Raw genomic sequence first — 12,706 nt, forward strand, 5'->3', positions numbered from 1 at the left:
ATAAATAAATGGGGGAGGAGGGAAATCTCTTGCTTAGGGCAAACTACTGAGGGCCCAAAGTCAACTTATCCATTAGACAAGTATCTAAATCCCACGATAATTTTAAAGGCTGTTTTTTGTTTCTTTTAAAAGAAACCAAAAGAAAAATAAATGTAATAACAACAAATCCAGCTTGGATCATATTTTTATACCAACACAGTAGTAAAATATATGAAATTAAATTTTTATGGAGTGAGGGATCCATGAATGCGAAAGAGCATAGGGCTCATGAAAGTCATAAGGCAGCCTTGTGGGAGACAAGTGGTAAATGTGGACAGGGTGCTAGATGGAAAATCATCATTTGGCAACGTTCATGGTAGCTTCAAGCAAGATTCATCAATAGATGCTAAATCCAAGAGAAATTTTTGGTGAAGAATAGGATATTTGCATGGTCAAATTATCTCCACCCTCTACTTTTTATTAGTTGCAAGGCAAAAAAAATTAAAGGATAATTATACAGTGGAGAAAGTGGGTACAACCTTGACTTCATGGTCAAAATTAATGCGGTATTACCTGTGAGGGACAGACGGACATCATGTGCCTCCAGCTGTAGCATCCTCAGAAGGTTACAACATCATCTATGCAGGATCCCTACTACAAGTGTCTAATAATCATGAGGAAACATCAGACAAACAGAAAACAAAAGGCGTTCTATTTTTTTTTAATGGAGGAATGGAGGAGTTATATTCTTGAAAATTGTCAATGTCAAAAAAGACAAAGAAAAGCTGGGAAATGTTCCAGATTTAAGGCAGCTGAAGAGACATGGCAGCTAAATACTGTTGCGTAAAAACTGACCCTAAAATTGAACCTGTCCTAGGAGGAGAAAAACCTATAAAGAACAGTATTAGATTAATTTTAAAATGTGAAACATAGACCATAAATTAGATAAAAGTATTCCATCAGTGTAAATTTATGAAGTTATTATCTATAGAGCAAACCCCTATTTTGCAGAAATATATGCTGAAGTATTTAAGGGTAAGAACTATGATGTATGTAACTTACCTCAAATGGCTCAGGAAAAAAATTGTCTCCTTAGACAACAAGAGGTCAAACCAGTAAATCCTACAGGAAATCAACCTTGAATATTCATTGGAAGGACTGATGCTGAAGCTGAAGCTGAAGCTTCAGTACTTTCACCACCTAATGTGAAGAGCCGACTCACCAGAAAAGACCCTGATGTTGGGAAAGCTTGAAGGCAAAAGGAGGAGAGGGCGCCAGAGAATTAGATGGTTGGATAGCATCATTTACTCAATAGAAATGAACTTGGACAAACTCTGAGAGATAGTGAGGGACAGGGAGGCCTGGCGTGCTGCAATCCGTAGGACTGCAAAGAGTCAGACACAGCTTAGCAAGTGAACAACAACAACATGTGTGTGTAGAGAAAGAATAAATGACAAAGCCAAGGAGATAAAATTACAATAGGTGACTCTTTGTAAAGAGTATATGAATGTTCCTTGTACTACTTTAATTTTTGCAACTTCTTATAAGTTTGAAGTTATTTCCAAATAAGTTTTTTAAAACTTATAAAATAAAAAACATATTAGAGTGTCACATATAGATGTATAACTCATACTGTATGCATAACATTGGCTGGACTTTTCACATTATAGTTTCCCATGTTATTACATAACCTTTTAATCTATCATTTTAAATGTCTGCATAACATTCTATCAAACTGACACTCTACAGTATACTGAGCCATCTCCTTATTGTTAAACATTTAGACTATATTCAATTTTTCCTGGTTTAAACCATGTTTATAATGGTTAAGCTGAAGAGCTGTAGAACAATATTACCTGTATCCAAGTCTCAGCTCTGTGCTTTACTAGCCAAGTAGCTTTGAGTAAATTACTTACCTTTCTATCCCTCAATTCCCTCAAGTCAGACATAACAGTATTTACATAGATGCTGTGAATATTAGATGATATGCTCATGTAAAGAACTTACAGTGGTGCCTAACACATAATAAGCACTCAACAGATATTAGCTTTTGTATAATTTTTGTGTATTCAGCTTTTTTTGTTTGGGGAGAAATCTTTTGCAATATTAATAGTTTAATATAAAGGAAATACTTATATTTGGGGATACGGAAAAAGATGCATAATATAGATATGATAATGGCAATATCATGAACAACGAAACGAATCCTTGCTTTCTTTTTTAAGTGTGAGTTCATCTAATAAAATCACATCTTCTGCTAATCCTAAAGTATACCACTAGATGGCAGTATAACCAATTAATTGACAATACTAATTTAAGTAAATTTCAAACTCATATTTACAAATTCCCAAAATAGAAACAGGTTCTTTGAAAAGAAGTGTGGTCACAGCGGAAACATTAAATCTATGTCTGGTGAATCGGTTGAGGTACATCTGTCCCAATACCTCACTAGGTATTAGGTTGGCCAGACATCTCTAAACTGATTTCATCTTTCCTCTGACCCATTTCCTCCTAGCTTAAAAACATTTTCCTCTTTCAGGCTTTCCCATCTCAGCAATGGCACTATTCCCATTTATCTATGTGCTTAAGGAAGAAACTAAAAGTCACTCTATTGTGGGGTGTGGGACTTTTTGTTATTAATTTTCTAGTTTTGTTATAGTAAAAAAAGAATGTAATCCATATGATGTCAGTTATTTTGCTATTTCTCTGCAGAAATAGCAGAGACTGGCTTTGCAGTTAAATGTTGTAAGTTTTCCATGTGTGCTTAAAAAGAGCATGTAATATCTGTTAGGTAAAGGATTCTGACTATATCCATGAAATCAATCTTGCTAGGTGTTGTTCATATCCTCTGTATCCTTATTAATATTTTGTCTGCTGCTGCTAAGTCACTTCAATTGTGTCCGACTCTGTGCGACCCCATAGACGGCAGCCCACCAGGCTCTCCCATCCCTGGGGTTTTCCAGGCAAGAACACTGGAATGGGTTGCCATTTCCTTCTCCAATGCATGAAAGTGAAAAGTGAAAGTGAAGTTGCTCAGTCGTGTCCGACTCTTAGCGACCCCATGGACTGCAGCCTACCAGGCTCCTCCATCCATAGGATTTTCCAGGCAAGAGTACTGGAGTGGGATGCCATTGCCTTCTCCTATTCTGTTCTGTAGGAAATGTAGTTTAAAAAACCAACTCTCCCACTGTAATTTAAAATTTACTTCTTACAATTCTGTCAATGATATTTTTGCTTTATATCTGTGGAAGATAAATTGTAAGTTCACATATAGATTCAGAATTGCTATATCTCCTTGGTAAGTTATTTTTTATTACTTTTAAATCAGTTTATTCTTAACAATACTTTCTACCTTCAAGTCTGTTCTGTCTGGCATTAATATCACCCCACTAGCATTCTTTTGGGAAATATCTGCCTATCATGTATTTTTTCCACTCATTGGTTTTCAACATTTCTATGCCTTAATGTTTTAGATGGCTGGATGGCATCACCAGCTCGATGCACATGAGTTTGGGTGAACTCCCGGGAATTGGTGATGGACAGGGAGGCCTGGGGTGCTGCAATTCATGGGGTCGCAAAGAGTCGGACACGACTGAGCAACTGAACTGAACTGAATTGAATGGCAAATACATACAGCTAGATTTTTTTCCTTGTTATCTAATATAAGTAGTTCTGATTTTAACTGACAAGATTAATGTATATATGAACTGAACTTAAATTATTGACATATTTGGACTTATTTTTACAATTCTGTGGTGTGTTTTTTATTTATAATGCATTTTAACTCTTTCTTCCCCTCCTTGCACGCCTTTTATTGGATAGTTCCAGTTTTATTCCTCTTTCTTTACCTTTATTGATTTAGAGCCTTTATATTTCTATCCTTTTGGTAATTATTCTTACGTTTTTAACAGGAACATTAGAAAGTCTAAAGTTAATTTATTAAAATTTTATCTCCAACGACTTTTCCTCCTATTCTGCTCACTGTTGCTATCTAGTATTTTAGTTTTAACATCTTCTCAATCTAGACTTTAATATCATGGTTAACGTCGTTTATGATAAGTGCTTATTTAGATATGCTCACATGTTTAACAATTCTCTTGCTTATCATTACTACTCAATAAAAACTCTTCAGTAGCTTCACATTAGCAGGAATAATACCCAAATCCTTTGCCAACACTTCACATGATCTGGTCCCTGCCTGCTTCCTTGACCTCCTGTCACTCTTCCCCCTTGCTCACTGCCCTCCAGCCACAATCATCTTTTCTTAGTTTCCCAATATGCTATCATTGAACTCCAATTTTTTCCTATACATCACATCCTATGCATGTTCTTCTCCTTCAGTTCAGTATGGTCTCCTTTCTATTCTCCCTATTGCTGGCTCTCACTCTCATTCTTCTTGGCTTAAATGTTATCTTCTCAAAGAAGTGCTCTTTTGCCACTCTACATGGATTAGGTCCTCCCCATCCCATAATTCTCTGTAACATCCCTGTTTATGTTTCCTCTATGTACTTATCTCAGGTCATAATTACATATTTGAATATGTGTTTTCTTGTTTGGTATCTACCTCTCTGATTATATTTGACTGTATAAGAATAGCAGTGGGAGTTTTAAAAAATGTAAATGTGAATGAGAATTATTTCAAAAGAAGGACTGAACATTTTTTAGATCAAATTAGATGAGAGGGCAAATAGAAGGAGATGTTAAATGTAATTAGGTTTCCCTTTTGGAAGACTATAAGATAAAGATACCACTTGACAGAAATAGAATAATTGGGAGAATAATTCAATTTGAATGAAATTGAGGAGGGAGAAAATTACTTCTGCTTAGAAATATATATTAAGGATAAAATAACAGTGGGTCATCTCTGTGAAGATATCACATAGACAATCTGAATTATGGTAGTAGAACATAGGTATGAGGTCAGAAATGGAGACATAATTTTGGGAGTAACTTACATCTTTTTCATCGCTTATCAATTTAGTATTCCATTTCTCCTTGAGCTATTCCAAACCTTCTGCTTTATATGATTCAATAAACATCTTTCCTGGCTCTGTGCTAAATATAAGGACACAACAATTAACTAAGATGGATGCTATTTCTGCTGTCAGAGTCTACAGCACAAAAGGGGAGAAACAATTAAATAAGCAATTGCAATAGAGTGTGATATACTACACGCCACAAGGATTCGACAAGCATGTTATTAGGAACTCATAACAGGAAAAGTTAACCTAGTCTTGGGGTCAGGGAAGGTTTTCTGGGGGCGGGGAAGTGATGCTTTATTGAAACGCAAAGGAGAATAAGGAGTTACTCAGGAAAAAAAGGAAAGAGGACGCTCCTTAGGTGAAGGAAACATATATGCAAATCTTGAAAGCAAGATAAACCGTGCAGCTCCAGTATTCCTACTTTCGCCCAGAAACTCTTCTCTACCCAGCCATTTAAATTTGTTTTTCAAGTTGATTGAGATATAATTTATAAATAGTAAAATTCATCCTTTTGTGATATAAGGTTCTATGAATTTTGGCAAACTGTGCTATCATGTAACAATTGTGATAATCAAGATATGTCATATTTCTATCACCCTAAAAAGTTCTGTCACACTTCTTGGTACCTCCCCCACCTCAGCCCCCTTGCCACTGCTGATTGCATTTCCATCCCTATAGTTTCCCTTTTTCCAAATGTTGTATGAAGTGAAGTCGCTCAGTTGTGCCTGACTCTTTGCAACCCCATGGACTGTAGCCCACCAGGCTCCTCAGTCCATGGGATTTTCCAGGCATGAATACTGGAGTGGGTTGTCATTTCCTTCTCCAGGATATCTTCCCCACCCAGGGAGCAAAGCCGGGTCTCCCGTATTGTAGGCAGACGCTTTACCATCTGAGCTACCAGGGAAGCTTTTTCCAAACGTTGTATACATGGAATCATACAATATGTAGTCTTTCAAGTCTGGCGTCTTTCACTGTGTGTAATAACGGTGCTGCATGTATCAGTAGTTTGTTCCTTTTTTATTGCTGAACAGAATAGAGGTTCAGTGTTTGTTGCTGAACGTTGTAGAGGTGTACCGCAATCTGTTTCATGTTAATGGACATTTGGCATGTTTCCAGCTTTTGTAAAATATGGACAAAACTGTTATAAACATCTCCTTAGAGGTTTTTTAATGAAGTATAATTGGTTTACAATACTGTGTTAGTTTCAGGTATATAGACAAGTGATTCAGCTATATATATATTTTTTAATATATAAATATATATATTAATATAGTATATATATTTCAGATTCCCATAGAGTGTTTTCTGCGGATGTAAGTCTTCATTTCTGTTGAATAAATACCTCGGAATGGGACTGTTTTGTCGTAGAATAAGTGCATGTTTATCTTTATAGGAAATTACCAGAGTGGCTGTACCATTTTGCATTCCCAAAACCAATGTATGAGAGTTCCAGTTATTTTGCATCCCTACCAGCATTTGACATCGGTTGTTCATTTCATTCATTTTTTAAGCCCTTCTACTAGGTATGTAGTGATGTCTCATTGTCATTTTAGTTTGCAGTTCCTAATGACTAATTGTCTCGAGCATCTTTTCATGTACTTGTTTGCCATATGTATATCTTCTCCTGTAAAGTGTCTGTTTAAATCTGCTGCCCAGTTTTTTTTTTTTTTTTGGATTGTTTTATCATTGAGTTTAGTGAGTCTTTTACGTATTCAGTTTACCGATACTTCATCAGATCTGCAGTTTGCAAATGCTTCTTCCTACTGTGTGCCTTGTCTTCTCGTTTTCTTAGACTATCTTTTAAAGAGCAGAATTTTGTCTCTCTTATAAAGTCTAATTTATTAATTTCCTCATTTCTACCCAGCATTTTAATCCCATTCTTTCTAGAACAATCTTTTTCTGCCTACCATCATGCAGAAGTCTCCCACTTTTTGCAAAAATCTCCATTTACTTCCCTGGTAGTTCAGATGGTAAAGCATCTGCCTACAATGCAGGAGACCTGGGTTCAATCCCTGGGTCTGGAAGATCTCCTGGAGAAGGAAATGGCAAACCACTCCAGTATTCTTGCCTGGAAAATCCCATGGACGGAGGAGCCTGGGAAGCTACAGTCCATGGGGTCGTAAAGAGTCGAACATGACTGAGCGACTCCACTTCACTTCACTTCCCATTATTGTCCATTCCCCATCACACTATCCTTTCTCTCCTTCATCCCCCTGCCAAATATTTGGAATGTATGTTCTCTAGAATATTCCACTTACTTACTACTTAGTCATTCCTGAAAATCCCTGAAAATTTGCTTCCATCCACACCACACTACCAGAGCTAACCTTTGGATGTCACCAAAAAACCTCTTACGTGTTGATTCCAATTTCTAGACCCTAATTCTCTACTCTCTTTTAGCTTAACCCTTTCTTCCAAAAATTATTTTTTAACCTCTTACTTTCAATGTTCCCAAAAAGTCAATCTAAGTTTGTATAGTAGAGGGCTTCCCATGTAGCTCAGCTGGTGAAGAATCTTCCCGCAATGCAGGAAACCTGGGTTCAATCCCTGGCTTGGGAAGATCCCCTGGAGAAGAGAAAGGTTACCCACTCCAGTATTCTGGCCTGGAGAATTCCATGGACTCTATAGTCCATGGGGTCACAAAGAGTCGGACATGACTAAGCAACTTTCACAATCATTTTTCAAGCAACTTTCACAATCACTTTTCACAGTAGCCCCTTAGGGGTTAATTCAGTTGTAGAATGCCATATAAACAAGGGATTCTAAACAAAGGTTGAATAAATTCAACTTTTTTTTGGCCTGAATTCAGACAGAAGCAGTAAATATGCAATAGGTGTTACATTATTTACAGGTAATTAATTCTCTTAAATGAGTTGACTATCACCAGTTGTGTTTTTCAATGACTTCATTGTCTTTTTAAAAATCTATACTCCAATAACATAAATTTCAGTACAACCCATGCCTGATTTTTTAAAAATAAATTCTGAATTTAGAGTCCACATGAGTGAAATTTGACTCTAGCTATTTTATTATATTATAATATATATATTCATTTATATTCTGTATTTGGAAGAAATACAATCCAGGAATAATCTCCAAGCACAGGGAGAGAAGTAGTTATAAAATTGTAAAGTTTGTTTCCAATATTTATTAGGTAGAGAAGCTGAAATACAGTAAAATAATCTTCCCCCTAAAGTAAAGTCATAAAGAGGCAGTGCAAAGAAGTTTCGGTTTTGGTTTTACCTCACTGGAACCATAAATAGCAAACAGTTTCTTTCTCTTAGGTATTCCCCTAACCAGCACTCTTTTCCTTTCCATTTGCCTTCTCTTCCTTTTTATTTCCTCTAATTAGCATAATGACCAGACAATATGACTAAATTAAGTCATTTCATTTCTCTCCACTCTAGGTCAAGGTAACTGCTTCTGGTTACCCTATTTTCTGCTGGCTTCCTTTTACCTGCTGAACAGTCTGCTTTCAGATGGACAGCTCCTGCTTTATTCTTGGACAGAGCAAAGGCTGAAATTTTTCTGCAGCTGAGTCGTGTCATAAGGCCAGGCTCAGGAAATCAGTGGTCTGAGGTCTTGTATGCTTGTCGCATGAGAATATCAATACTCTGAGCATACTCGGAGGCAGCATCATATAGTGGACACAACTTTGGTGTTAGAAAGATCTCAATTCAAATTAATCTTGACTGGTAAATAAAGTCAATAGATCCTCTGGAGTATATTTCTTCATCTCTGAAAGAGATTAATAATATCCACGTTAACAGGAAACATGAGTAAAGAATCTGATACTTAGTAAGCACTCAATACAGTTTGGTCCCTTCCTTTCCTCTTCAACAAGTTCTTTTAATTGAAAATGACTTTTTAAAATGTCGTCCTTTCATGGTTCACTGATGCAAGGCCAATCCTTTGGCCCTTTCCATAGGATACACTGACGTGATAGGGAGATGAGGGGATATACTGTCTCCTGAATAGACTGTGTTTTAAGAAGGACTTTCAGGAAAGGAATTTTGATGTAGCAAGGGCAGTGCTAGTGGCAATGTCAGTATTATGTTCTGGGAAATCTGAAAGTTCTATGAGGCTTCTCTGAAACCATGAAAGTAGGAAACATTTTATTTCTGCCTGCTCTATGATCTATAAACACCACCTAACAATAGATACATTGGTCATCAGCATTCAATTGTACTACTTGTCATAGAAAGAGCTTAACAGGTTTCTATGAAGATCGCATAGGAAATACAAGTCTATAAAGTTCAAAGCACCTTATAGATTTTTATTTTGTCCTGAAATATTGTGCATTTATTATATGAAATAAATTACACACTAGCATTCATTTGAAATTCTTTTTGTCATATTAAGAGTACACATGATCTTTGACTTGAGTGACTTCACTTTGATCTTTGACTTCATTATACTTCCAGGAATCTCTCCTAGAATACACTCAATGTGTGTACAAATATGCATGCAGAACCATATTTACTGCAGCGTATTTGTACCAACAAAGAGTAGTAAGAATTGCTTAAGTATTATAGAATAGTCATATAATAGAATACTATGAATCCATTAAATGATAAACAATTATTAGTCAGATAGCAACTACATGCTTAGAACCTTATTGAATGCTGAAGGAGAATAAAAAGAACTATATGTCATGATTCTTATCCTGGAGGAGTTTATGACTTGGTTGAGGAGGGTCCAAGATGCACAGATCCCCGGCTCAAAATTGTATGTCTTCGTGCTCACTTCAGCAGCATATGTACTAAAATTGAAATGATACAGAGATTAGCATGGCCCCCTGGGCAAGGATGACATGCAAATTCATGAAGTGTTCCATATTTTTTAAAAAAATAAAAGAATAAACTAAAAAGAAAATGTATGCTACGTGAGGCAACTTTTTGGTTTGTGTTCTTGAAGAAGAATCTTCTGGACCAGAGGATGGCAAACTACAGCCCATCAGCCAAATCCAACTCCTTGCTTATTTTTGTAAATAAAATGTAATTAGAACACAGACATGCCCATTCGTTTATCTATTGTCTAGTTTATTTTCCTTTTTTTAAAAAATGTTTATTTATTTATCTGGGTGCAGCAAAGTGCCGGGTCTTAGTTTCGGCACTGGGGATCTTGAATCTTTGTTGCAGCATGCGGGATTTTGAGTGGTGGCGTGTGAACTCTTAGTTGTGGCATGTGGGATCTAGTTCTCCGACCAGAGATGGAATCCAGGTCCCCTGCACTGGGAGCATGAAGTCTTAGCCACTGGACCACCAGAGAAAGTCCCTAGGCTACTTTCCTTATACAGAGTTGAACAGTTGCAACAAAGATCTTATAGCCCACAAAGCCAAAAATATTTACCAACTGGTCCTTCACAGGAAAAGTTTAATCCTCTCGTAGGCCTTAAAAAAAAAAAAAAAACACACCTCCTTAAAAAAGGGGTTGGTGGTGCGCTGTGACTACCTAGAGGGATGGGGGGTAGTGGGAGATAGGTTCAAGAGGGAGGGGACATATGTGTACTTATCGTTGATTCACATTATTGTACGGCAGAAACCAACGCAACACTGTAAAGCAATTATCCTCTAATTAAAAATAAATTTTAAAAAAAGTCCAAGATTCACAGGGAAAATAAATGGACTGGAATTAAGGATGGTTTTAAAATATGCCCATAAATTCTTTGATATGTTTTCCTTTACTAGATGAAGCTGAATCCCTGGGGCACCTGTGTGTGGGCAATTTGTACTTGCTGGTGGTGGCCACGTTGCTTTCTGATAGAGGTGTGGAATTGGTGTCTGTGGCCTCTGGCTGGAATGAACCACAGTCTCTGAGGAGGCAGGGGAGCTGAGCTGGAACTATGGCCAATATAGTGGTAGCAGTTAGACTGACCATTGTGCAGGTCATTATGTTTTGCAAGCTATGAGGCATATGGACTCTTAAGTAAAACAGATTTTTCACAGTCTATCCAAGTCTGCCTTCACTAGCGACCATTACAGAGATGAGTTTGAATGCAAAATGACAAAATGGGAAGCAGTATTAATACTAGGTTTAAGTCCTACTGCCAATAAAGAAAAAATAAGAGATGCTCATCGATGAATTGTGCATTTAAATCATCCAGACAAGACAGGATCTCCTTAGATAGCAGTCAAAATCAATGAAGCTAAAGATTTACTAGAGGCCCAAGCTAGAAAATGAAGTAAATGTATGATGAATTTTAAGTTCTTATTCATTTGTGTACGTGGGTACCAGCTTTTTATCATAAAATACCTCAAAGCTCCAAAAAATAAATAACTAAAAATAAAAGATGAAGCTTAATTCTCCTCTGAGTATGGACTGAACTTAGTAACTTCCTTCTAATAAATAAAATAATGTGCAAATAAGGGTGTGTGAATCCTGACACTAGATCATAAAAGATGTTACAGTCTTTTCCTTGCCCTCAGATCACTTGCTGGAAGAAAGTCGATTGCTATGTTGTGAGGACACTCAAGTAACCCTGTGCAGAGGTCCACGTGGCAAGGAACTGATACCTTCTGCCAGCAACTAGCAAGGAACTGGGCCTTCTACTAATGGCCACGTGAGGAAACCCTCTTGGAAGTGGAGCCTTCAGCTCCAGTCAAACCTTCAGATCGCTGGATTCTTAGCTGATGTCTTAACTGCAACTTCATGAGAAACCCTGATTCAGAACCACTCCGTTAAAACCACTCCTGAATTCTTGACCCACAGATACTGGGAAATAATATCTCTTGCCTTAACCTGCTGAATTTTGGGGTAATTTGTTATTTGACAATAAATAACTAATACAAACTGAAAGCTATAGATGCTCTAGAGCAGTGGGTCTGCAAACTTTCTCTGGAAGGGCCAGATAGTCAGTATTTTAGGCTTTTGAACCATCTGGTCTCCATGGCAACTACCCCACTCTGCTGTCATAGCAAGAGGGCAGCCACACACATAGGTAAACAAATGTGCATGGCTATGTTCCAATAAAACTTTATTTACAAACACAGGCATCAGGGCTGTGGGCCATAGTTTGCCAGCCTCTGCTCTAGAGAATCAAATTTTAATGACATTAAGCAATGATTAGAAAGGAGTTGTAGAAGCTGGGGAATTTCTCAGCTGAAGGCTGCAAAACCAACTACCAAGGAAACCCCTGATTAGAAAAGGGTATGTGCACAATATGGTCACAATTCTTTTTTTATCTTTCTCTGTAAGTTTTTGCCAAGAGAAGAAAAATAAAATAATCGGAAGGGTGATGAGATTTTTTTTCCCCCCCTAAGAAATTCTAGAATGAGGACTGAGCACCCACCAGGGAAGAGAATGAGAAAACTGAAAATAGGAGGAAACTACTCTATGGTCTTTTTGCCAAGCTGCTAAGACCTGTGAGCACCAGCGCCAAGGCTAGTGTTTTAAACACGCAAAGCAAGTTTGTTAATGATGGAAGATTATCTTTCATTAACACCTGGAAATAGGACAAGGAACTAAAATGTAGTTACTGTTAGTGGAAATTAAAAAGGGACCCAGACTTTACTTAAGTTTATTTTATACCATTTTGCTCCAAGTAGATCACATTTTCTTCGTGGTCCTTAGGACTTAGAAATTGTTCAGGTCTGTAAACTTAGTAAACATAATATTATGAAAAAAAACAACTCATAACTTACTGGAATGACATGCTACCACATGTCTGTTAGAAGAAAGCCTGACTGGATCTTACCACCATAGTCAGAAGTCACTATTTTTAGTGGCAACTTCTCAAACTGCAG

General features: G+C 37.1%; 1 non-coding gene and 1 pseudogene across 1 annotated transcript; both read left to right on the plus strand.

Moving 5' to 3' along the window:
• Positions 1-9,699: 9,699 nt before the first annotated feature.
• Positions 9,700-9,804, plus strand: LOC138441875 (U6 spliceosomal RNA). The gene has a single exon (XR_011257451.1). It is a non-coding gene; the product is annotated as a U6 spliceosomal RNA (small nuclear RNA).
• Positions 9,805-10,806: 1,002 nt separating this feature from the next.
• On the plus strand, positions 10,807-11,144 carry LOC138441833 (mitochondrial import inner membrane translocase subunit TIM14 pseudogene; annotated as a pseudogene).
• The last annotated feature ends 1,562 nt before the right edge of the window (positions 11,145-12,706 follow it).

The sequence above is a fragment of the Ovis canadensis genome, chromosome 5 (genome assembly GCF_042477335.2).
Source record: "Ovis canadensis isolate MfBH-ARS-UI-01 breed Bighorn chromosome 5, ARS-UI_OviCan_v2, whole genome shotgun sequence".
In the NCBI taxonomy this organism is placed as follows: domain Eukaryota; kingdom Metazoa; phylum Chordata; class Mammalia; order Artiodactyla; family Bovidae; genus Ovis; species Ovis canadensis.